The sequence below is a fragment of the Pseudorasbora parva genome, chromosome 1 (genome assembly GCF_024679245.1).
Source record: "Pseudorasbora parva isolate DD20220531a chromosome 1, ASM2467924v1, whole genome shotgun sequence".
Classification (NCBI taxonomy): domain Eukaryota; kingdom Metazoa; phylum Chordata; class Actinopteri; order Cypriniformes; family Gobionidae; genus Pseudorasbora; species Pseudorasbora parva.
The window spans coordinates 61,341,389-61,351,388 of record NC_090172.1 but is presented as its reverse complement, the minus strand read 5'-3'; the positions used below and the strand labels follow the sequence as shown (position 1 = coordinate 61,351,388).

Genomic DNA, 10,000 nt, shown 5'->3' with positions numbered 1-10,000 from the left:
ACACACACACACACACTAATACCCTATTGCAAACAGCTAATTACAAACTCGTTTGCAAATCAATGCGACACTGTTGCCGTATCTCCCTCCTCCCCTCTGCCATTCGCAAAATAAACGACTGCTCTACTTCCCCTTGTGTTGTTGTGGAGTGGAGGAGAAAAGATAAACTGTTTTCCAATCAGGGGAATAGGAAGAGTACACACACACAAACTCACGCAGACACACACACACACACACACTCACACAGACACACACACAGAGGTTTGTTTCTCTAGCGTACTTTCCATTGACTTGTACTGGTTTTGTTATATTTGTATTTTTGTTTTTTATATTATTTTTTACTCATTGGGAGACTAAATCAACACATGTAAAGAGTTTATTGTTGACATGTCTTATTATTTATAGACATTTTATTAAGTTGTTTTACTAATACTCACTTATTATCATTATTATTATTATTATTATTACTCATTTTATGTAAGTAAATCTTAGTATGTAAACACATGATACACAAATATATTATGGTGGGGACTTTCTATGGACCGAGCCTTTCTTATTAGATTTTTGTCTTTTTTATTATTATATTATATTGAGTGCAGTCAAATAAATTAATCACATCTAACATACACGTTTGCATGTATATAATATATGAGTGTATACACACACACACACACACACACACAAAGAAAGTATTCAAGCCCCCTTAAATTTTGCCCCATATTGACAGAAAAACACAGAATGGTTGACATTTTTGCAGATTTGTTAAAAAAAGAAAAAAATATCACATGGTCCTAAGTTTTCAGATCCTTTGCTGCGACACTTATATATTTAACTCAGCTGTGTTTGATTATACTGATTGGACTTGATTAGGAAAGCCACACACCTGTCTATATAAGACCTTACAGCTCACACTGCACGTCAGAGCAAATGAGAATTATGAGGTTAAAGGAACTGCCTGAAGAGCTCAGAGACAGAATTGTGGCAAGGCACAGATCTGGCCAGGGTTACAAAAAAAAATCTGCTGCACTTAAGGTTCCTAAGAGCACAGTGGCCTCCATAGTCCTTAAATAGAAGATGTCTGGGATGACCAGAATCCTTCCTAGAGCTGGCCAAACTGAGCTATCGGGGAGAAGAGCCTTGGTGAGAGAGGTAAAGAAGAACCCAAAGATCACTGCGGCTGAGCTCCAGAGATACAGTCGGGAGATGGGAGAAGTTGTAGAAAGTCAACCATCACTGCAGCCCTCCACCAGTCGGGGCTTTATGGCAGAATGGCCCGACGGAAGCCTCTCCTCAGTGCAAGACACATTAAAAGTTTTCTAAAAAATAAAAAAACACCTGAAGGACTCCAAGATTGTGAGAAATAAGATTCTCTGGTCTGATGAGACCAAGATGGAACTTTTAAACCTTCATTTTAAGCGGTATGTGTGGAGAAAACCAGGCACTGCTCATCACCTGTCTAATACAGTCCCGACAGTGAAGCATGGTGGTGGCAGCATCATGCTGTGGGGGTGTTTTTTCAGCTGCAGGGACAGGACGACTGGTTACAATCGAGGGAAAGATGAATGCGGCCAAGTACAGGGATATCCAGGACGAAAACCTTCTCCAGAGTGCTCAAGGCCTCAGACTGGGCCGAAGGTTCACCTTCCAACAAGACAATGACCCGAAGCACACAGCTAAAATAATGAAGGAGTGGCTTCAAAACAACTCTGTGACTGTTCTTGAATGGCCCAGCCAGAGCCCTGACTTAAACCCAATTGAGCATCTCTGGAGAGACCTGAAAATGGCTGTCCACCAACGTTTACCATCCAACCTGACAGAACTGGAGAAGATCTGAGAGGAGGAATGGCAGAGGATCCCCAAATCAGGTGTGAAAAACATGTTACATCTTTCCCGAAAAGACTCATGTCTGTATTAGATCAAAAGAGTGCTTCTACTAAACACTGAGCAAAGGGTCTGAATACTTAGGACCATGTGATATTTCAGTTTTTCTTTTTTAATAAATCTGCAAAAATGTCAACAATTCTGTTTTTCTGTCAATATGGGGTGCTGTGTGTACATTAATGAGAAAAATGTTAACTTAAATCCTATCCAAGTTAAATCATATCCAAAATAAAAGTTTGTTTATATATATATATATATATATATATCGATTACTACAGGAACATCTCGTCTCTTTGATTGATAAGCACAAAGAATTGTGTGTATGGTAATGCATTTACAATGAGGGAAAGACACTGCATACAGTAAAATACACACATATAGTCACAAAATTGTGTAATTGTACAGCTCACATAAAAAAAATGAATGGATGAAAATGTATTTCTGCTTTGAAAACGTTGTGCCCATCGACTTCCATTGTAAATGCATTATTTTAAACCTATTTGTGTTTTGACAAACTGAAGGACGAGTCTGGATGGACCAGGACATGCCACAGAGGCTGTTGATGGAACTGAAGATGTGTTGAATCTGGAAGTGATGAGATTAAACTCTGTCCAACGGCCGCTCTTGTTGGGTTTCAGCGGACACGCACAGCTCGACTCTCAGACGGTACATGGATGGATCAGCGCTGGAGATCAGCTTACTTAAGGTAACCAGTAGGAGCTAATTTAAGACTCTCCATTCGTAGAAAATAGCTGGAGGTGGATCCGTCTCCAGTTTGTTTGTTTGTTTGTTGGCCTCTGACAACATTGAGATGGTGCCGTTAAAGAGAACGAGAGAGGGTTTCGGTGTTCGCTTTGACCTCAGACTAACAAAGTCAATAAGATCCTTCACAACTCCATTATTCTGACCCCTAGACATCATTCCAAGGCTATAGATTAACACATACACTTCTGGGCAAAACAATGGGCAAACACTAAGCTTTTAATTGTCTTAACCACAAATTATTGGTCAGGAAATTTAAGCAAATGCACTACTTAAAGAAACAGTTCACCCTAAAATAAAAATTAGCCCATGATTTACGCACCCGCGACTCATCCTAGGTGTTTATAACATTCTTCTTTTAGACGAATACAATCAGAGTAATGTTAAAGGGATAGTTCACTTTAAAATTAAATTGTCATCCTTTACTCACCCTCAAGTTGTTTCAAACCTGTATGAATTTCTTTCTTCAGCTGAACACAAGGGAAGATATTTTGAAGAATGTCAGTAACCAAACAGTTAACTGGAGCCATTGACTTACATAGTAGGAAAAAAATGCTATGGCTCCACGCCGCTCCAGTTAACTGATTGGTTACTGACATTCTTCAAAATATCTTCCCTTGTGTTCAGCTGAAGAAAGAAATTCATACCGGTTTGAAACAACTTGAGGGTGAGTAAAGGATGACAGAATCTTAGGATGAACTATCCCTTTAAAAATGTCCTGCTAATCCAAGCTTTATAATGGCTGATCTGTTTTGAAGTCCATAAAAGTGCATCTATCCATTATAAAAGTGCTCCACACAGCTCCGAGGGGTTAATAAAGGCCTGCTGAAATGAATCGTATATGTAAGACAATTAGAAATACCAAAACTTACCACTTCGAGGAAAACAACCAATAAATATTAAAAACATCATGATTTTTGCTGTTCTGAAGCTTAAAAATGCGACAAAATAACGCTCTCTAATGCAGTATCTCATCTTTTAAGAGTTATATACTACATTTTTATATCATACTATTGTTGTGATATCGAAATTATATATATTGATAGGCTATTATACACTGCAACTTTTCTCTAACAGGATATAATGTTTATAATTTTGTGAATAAATGGATACAGTTTTATAATGGTCAGCATTGTTTAAAGCTTTAATTGTTTTTTCCCCCTCAAAAATAAGCTTCACATCAAGAAATGTAGTAGGCCATTTAAACATTTTAACATGTTAGGCCTACTTAAAAGCTAAAAACATTTCAGTTGCCTAATGATCTGTTTGTTCACCATGTGGGTCCCTCATGGTGGTTGCTATATTTTCAGTAGGCTAGGGCACATCACGATTAGTATTTAAAAAAAAAAAATCTGTATGTTCAACAAAATGTTGTGGGCATAAAAGAAGAAACTTTTGCGATATTTTTCTGTTAGAAATGCTTGCAAAATGATGACATTTTCAATTAACCGATTGTAAATCTAGACGCACCCTAGAGGCGGCAAATGAAATTTGCGCAATAAATGATCTGAGCATTTACTGACTGAGCTCTGGGCCACTGTACGTCCGACCTTATCTCATCTATGCATCATCTTTTTATTCTTTTTATAACTGTTTTAGTTTACCGTTGTTCTTATCTTTGGTCATTGTTGTTTTATCTATATATTCACATTTTATTCTTTGTAACTCTCTTTACAGCTGTATATTTATATTTCTTATGCCTCTGCTGATTATTATTTTTGGTTAGGGCTGTCTGACTGGAAGAGATTGGAAAAGGAGAGCAGTGTGCGTCGCTTCATTCTGCTTGGGGAATGAAGAAGCGGACTCAGGAAAGGGGAGGCCCAGCGGGGCAAAGGGAATGTCCTATACAGGAGATCGTCTTGGACCGACTTGTAAGGTCCAGGAAACATTGCCAACCTGCTCCATCTCAGATAGGGGTACCCGGACTATTTATCACCATTTTAGTTTTTAACTTCTTTTTACAAATGTTTTAATAATCCTTGTTTCTATTTCTAATTCTTACACATGGTATTTCTATTTCTTATGCATATGTTATCACTATTTTAATTAATTTCTATGTAAAGCACCTTGAATTCCCATTGTGTATGAAATGGGCCAAATACCAGGGGTTTTCAAACTTTATGATGCCAAGGACCCCCAATTATGATGAACCTTTCAATCAATCAATCAATCAACTTTATTTATATAGCGCTTTTACAATCACGATTGTGTCAAAGCAGCTTCACAGTGTCAGTGTCACCCCCTTCCTAAAATCCATCTCTATATTTTTCTTTATGAATAAAACAGTAAGTCACAGTATGTGTGACAATGTGACATTATAAACATGACATATTGTTTCCAAACCTTAACTTGCTATATTTAATGTTGGATGTATATAGAAGAACATTTTCAATTAAAAATTATTTGTATAAGCAACTTTCACAATAATTGCATGTAAGCAAGCTTTCATACCGCGTTAAGACTTCTGCCTTACAGCCCCAGTCTAGGCTGAGTTAGCCTTGAAATCTAGACGCACCCTAGCGGCAGCAAATCTAATCTGCCTCGAGTGTCGTCTAGCAACTCTCAATACCCTTCTGAGCTGTAAAAGCCAAACTCTTGCCGGGCCAATCACATTGTGTATAGAGTCGGTGGGCGGGGCCATAATGATGACGGCCGAGTTGCGTTTGCGTGCTTCTAGTAAACACAGAAACTGGCGAACGGCGGCGGTCTTTCGAATCAGCTTTGACCGCGACTCTGGAAGACTTGGAGTTAAGCTTTCCTTTTTCCTTTTTACGACCGTTTATCCGCCCCTCAGATTGAGCTGTCAATGGTGAGTTTCCAGACCAAACATCTTGATGTGGGTCTGGCTTGTCAGGCTACCAGTGTGTGAGATTAAGGGAGAAAAAGTATGTATATGACAAGAAAAGAGAGAAATATTTAAAAAATAAAAGAATTTTTGGTTTGTCTTTTTATTCCCTGAAACTTTCAGTTTGAAAACCCCTGCTCTATACAATGGGGCGAATTTGGTGCAATTGAAATTGTTTGTTATGATATAATACATTCAAATAAAGTAATTTGAAATCATAACTTATGATAATAATAATAACCAGACGATAGAATTGACGTCAATATATGAGGGCATACAAGGCCTTAGGCTATATCATCACTTTTTACGAATATACCCTGTGCTCTGATAAGGTAGTTGTTATGATTGGCTTTTCTTGACCTCTATAGTGATATCTGATTAAGGCATAGCAGCAGTTATGGCTTGCAGGGCTTATTCAAGCTTAGGGAAAAATCATTTGAATCTTATGTGATTGTGTGATATAACAGGTGTTACTGGAGTTGTTTAGGAATACCAGAGGGCTTATCCTGAGGGCTTATTCTCACCTAATACTTTAATACTCATTAAGGCCTGCCTCTTTGACTTCATATGCCCTGATCTGCTAAACAAGCCCCGCCCACACCGACCTGTCCATCTCAAACATTGCATGATATTTATGTGCAATTGTATGTACGATAGGGCGGGGGCGACGAGACGGGGAGACTCCTCTTGAGGCTTAAAGCTGGCTTCTGTTGATGAAACTGCAAAAAAAAATTCAGTAAATAATTATTTTAATTTAATTATGTAATTTAATAATTACACTCCTGACTCTTTGTCCTCATTTTTTTACTACTGGTCTTGGGTCATAAACTGTTAACCCCCTAACAATATAAATATATTTTCCAGACCAAACATTTTGAACCCATTCGCTTCATTCGCGCGTGAAATTCGCATCATTCGCCTGTGACATTCACTACACAACAGACGCGAATTCGCATCATGGGAGGGGGTTCTGCCAGGCATCAGCAGTCGGCAGAAGAGTCGGACTAGCCGAGTTTACATTTATTTACATTTACATTTATGCATTTGGCAGACGCTTTTATCCAAAGCGACTTACATTGTATTTTTAAGGTACACATTTTACATTTTTTTGTCAATTCTTGCTTTCCCTGGGAATTGAACCCATGACCTTGGCGTTGCTAACGCCACGCTCTACTGGTTGAGCTACAGGAAAGCCAAGAGCAGAAGAGCAGAGTTAAGGCTGCTCTCACCGGGGTTGATGAGCGCTGAGCTCCGCTGATCGCCTGGGTCTCACATCTCCGAAAACACCAGATCAAATTTTCAAATAGGAACTCTCTTAATAAATAAACCACATATTTGCGCTTTAAACAATTACATTCTCGCCTGAAAAACTATTAAAATTACATTTTGTGACACAATAACAGTAGTATTTTTAATTACTCTGGCCTCGGGGTTTCCCCTATGGGTTTCCCATCCGTCACTTCACCACGTGACATCAGTAAGCAGGCTCCTCATTGGTTAACGCGGCACGAATATCCGCCAAAGTTCAGATTTTCCAACTTGAGTGATTTGCGTGTTGCGCGCAAGGCGGAAGCATCCTTGCCACGTCATTCCCGCGAATCGCCGCCGCAGAAAGCCTATTCACGTCTCTGCATTGACTTAACATGTAAATCACTTGCACGAATCGCGTCATTCGCATGCGGTGTAAACCCAGCATAAGGCTTGGATGAGCTGCTCGGCCATGGAAACCCATTTCATGAAGCTCTCTACACTGATCTTGAGCTAATCTGAAGGCCACATGAAGTCTGGAGGTCTGTAGCTCTTGACTGCAGAAATTTGGCGACTTCTGCTCACAGTGCGCCTCAGCATGCGCTGACCCCGCTCTGTGATTTTACGTGGCCTACCACTTCATGGCTGAATTGCTGTTGTTCCCAATTGCTTCCACTTTGTTACAATACTGCTACCTGTTGAGCGTGGAATATTTAGTAGTGAGGAAATTTCCTGAATGGACTTACTGCACAGGTGTCAGCCTATCACGGCACCACGCTTGAGCTCACTGAGCTCCTGAGAGCGACCCATTCTTACACTAATGTGTGTAGAAGCGTCTGCAGGCCTAGAGCTTGATTTATACACCTGAGGCCATGAAAGTGATTGGAGCACCTGCATTCAATGATTTGGAGGGGTGTCCCAATACTTTTGGCAATAAAGTGAATGTTTTTACATTTGTTTAACTCATCAAAATAAGTTTTTGTAACTGTTTTTATTATACAGTTATACAAGATCGGTTTAATGTTATTTAAGTTAAATGACTTATACATCCTGTAGGCCCACTTTAAAAATTGAAGAGAGCAACATTTTCTTCACAGTGTGGTTAAACAGCTCCAGGAGGGACTGAATGGCACTTTTGCAACACCCTGCGAGTCTTAGTTACTCTGGCAATATACACATTTTCTTACTTCTTTTTTTCTACTTTACAATTTTCTGCAGGTAATTCATAATAGATAGATAGATAGATAGATAGATAGATAGATAGATAGATAGATAGATAGACAGACAGACAGACAGACAGACAGACAGACAGACAGATAGATAGATAGATAGACAGACAGACAGACAGACAGACAGACAGATATAGATAAGGCATCTTTACACAGCAAACGCGGCACAGAAACCGATTCTGAAGCGGCATAAAATCACAAAAATGTGCATTTACACAGGCCGTTTAATCCTTCTCTGAAGCGACATAAATGCATTTACACAGGAATTAAAATCGCGGGTCACAATGCGTTGAACATTATTTAAAACTACAGTTTTAACAAAGTGTTATAAATTAATTTAAAACAAATAATAAAAATGTATAAAAATAGACCTAAAATAAAAATACGGAATTTTAAATCGTTTTTTTCTGCCTTCTATAAAGCGCTTAATTCTGTAGGTCAACTGTAATTCTGCAATTCTTCTATTGTAGGCTACGGTATAGTTATTTTATATTTCTTAATAAAATTGCGCCTGATTGATAACGCTAGAACGAAAGTATAGCCTACATTATTACGGGTAGAATACCGCATATTAAAAGAGGTCCAAAGTTTTTTTCAAAGAAACAGAAAGTCACTTTAGAGCATTCACAACATGTAGGCTAGGCTACAGGGGCGTCGCATCCGTGGGGGATACACCCACTCTTTTCTCGGTGACAGGTTTCAACACCCGCTCTTTTTCTGCAGTTTTTCCGCAGTTTTGCACAAACATCATAGCCTACTGCAGTCGCTCCCCCGTTTCTCTGGCCGCTCTGTGTCTGCGCTCGCGGCTGCTTCCCCTCCACACATAATACATATTTTTTTTATAGCTTAATGCTCTTTGAATATGTTGTTGCATTGTGAAAAGTTTCGGTGCATAGGACGGACCTGTCCGCGGTCGTTCTCCGTGGTTCTGACCAAAGAAGAGCGATCTGGAATCTCCATTATAGCACCAGGCTGCATACCCGATCTCTCTGAGCCCATAGACTGTAAAAGTGGTCAGGATTGTAATATTTCCCCAAAACGAAGTTTAGTTCTCAGCTCGTACAACATGAGCCCGAATATTTGACAGTTCTGTCTAATTGTGAACAGAAAAACGTTATACACGTCAATCCATTACAGATGATTTTTGTTCGCGTCTTTATTAAATAGGCCTATAGCCTACAGACAGTTAGGCTATTTAATTAAAAAATAATGTTATAGGCTAATATTTAAACATAGCCTAACTATGACATTGTAGTTTTCTTAAACCCTTTGTCCCATGAAATTAAGCGCCGGCGCATTCCGTTCCTTTATGACAGCGGGAACAACTCACTCTGTAACTTTTTGCCACATGATACAGATAGCCTAGGTGATATACATAATTATAAACTATACATTTTCTACTTTTATGTCACAATAACAACAAAGATTCTGGGAATATTGTTTATGCACTTTAAAATTTCCAAACGCTGTCTTAATTCATTTTTTTATTATTAGGCTAATAAAAATTGTTCTAAATTAAGGTAATATTTCCAAAAAACGAATTTGAGCCAAAATAACGAAATGGTAAAAACTACCACCATGCAAATTAAATTTAGCCCTTCTCTGGCAGTTAGGCTACAACCCAACCGGGGAACGAACGGTAATAAGCTAAATGTTCTAAATAAATATGCACATAGCCTAATAATAATGATAATTAAAAAATACACAACTTTAAATAAATTCAAATATTCTACAATGTTGCTTATAGACAAATTAGCCTACAACCATAATGATTGAGTGCCTAGGCTATTTCAAGTTGTTAGGCTTCACTATGCCTAAGGGAAAAATCCAAACTTCAGTCTATTCTAACGAAATGTAGGACAACAGATAGAATATATCAGAAAATATCAAATCTAATATAAAATATCGTTCTCTCCAAGAGATTATAATACTGGGTTGCAGTGACGCCGACTGGGTTAAGCATTTACCGTTTCTGAGGGGAAATGTTGCAGTGCGTTGATCTGCCAGTCTCTTCAAAGGAAGATTACAAACGGGG

At 38.6% G+C, this 10,000-nt stretch overlaps 1 long non-coding RNA gene across 1 annotated transcript in view; it reads left to right on the top strand.

Annotated features, from left to right (window-relative positions):
- LOC137079353 (uncharacterized) overlaps positions 1–10,000 on the top strand; it is a 27,748-nt gene that overhangs the window by 8,426 nt on the left and 9,322 nt on the right. Inside the window, exons 2-3 of the long non-coding RNA XR_010905468.1 lie at positions 2,403–2,587; positions 4,370–4,559. This is a non-coding gene — a long non-coding RNA (uncharacterized lncRNA). The remainder of the gene's footprint in view (positions 1–2,402; positions 2,588–4,369; positions 4,560–10,000) is intronic.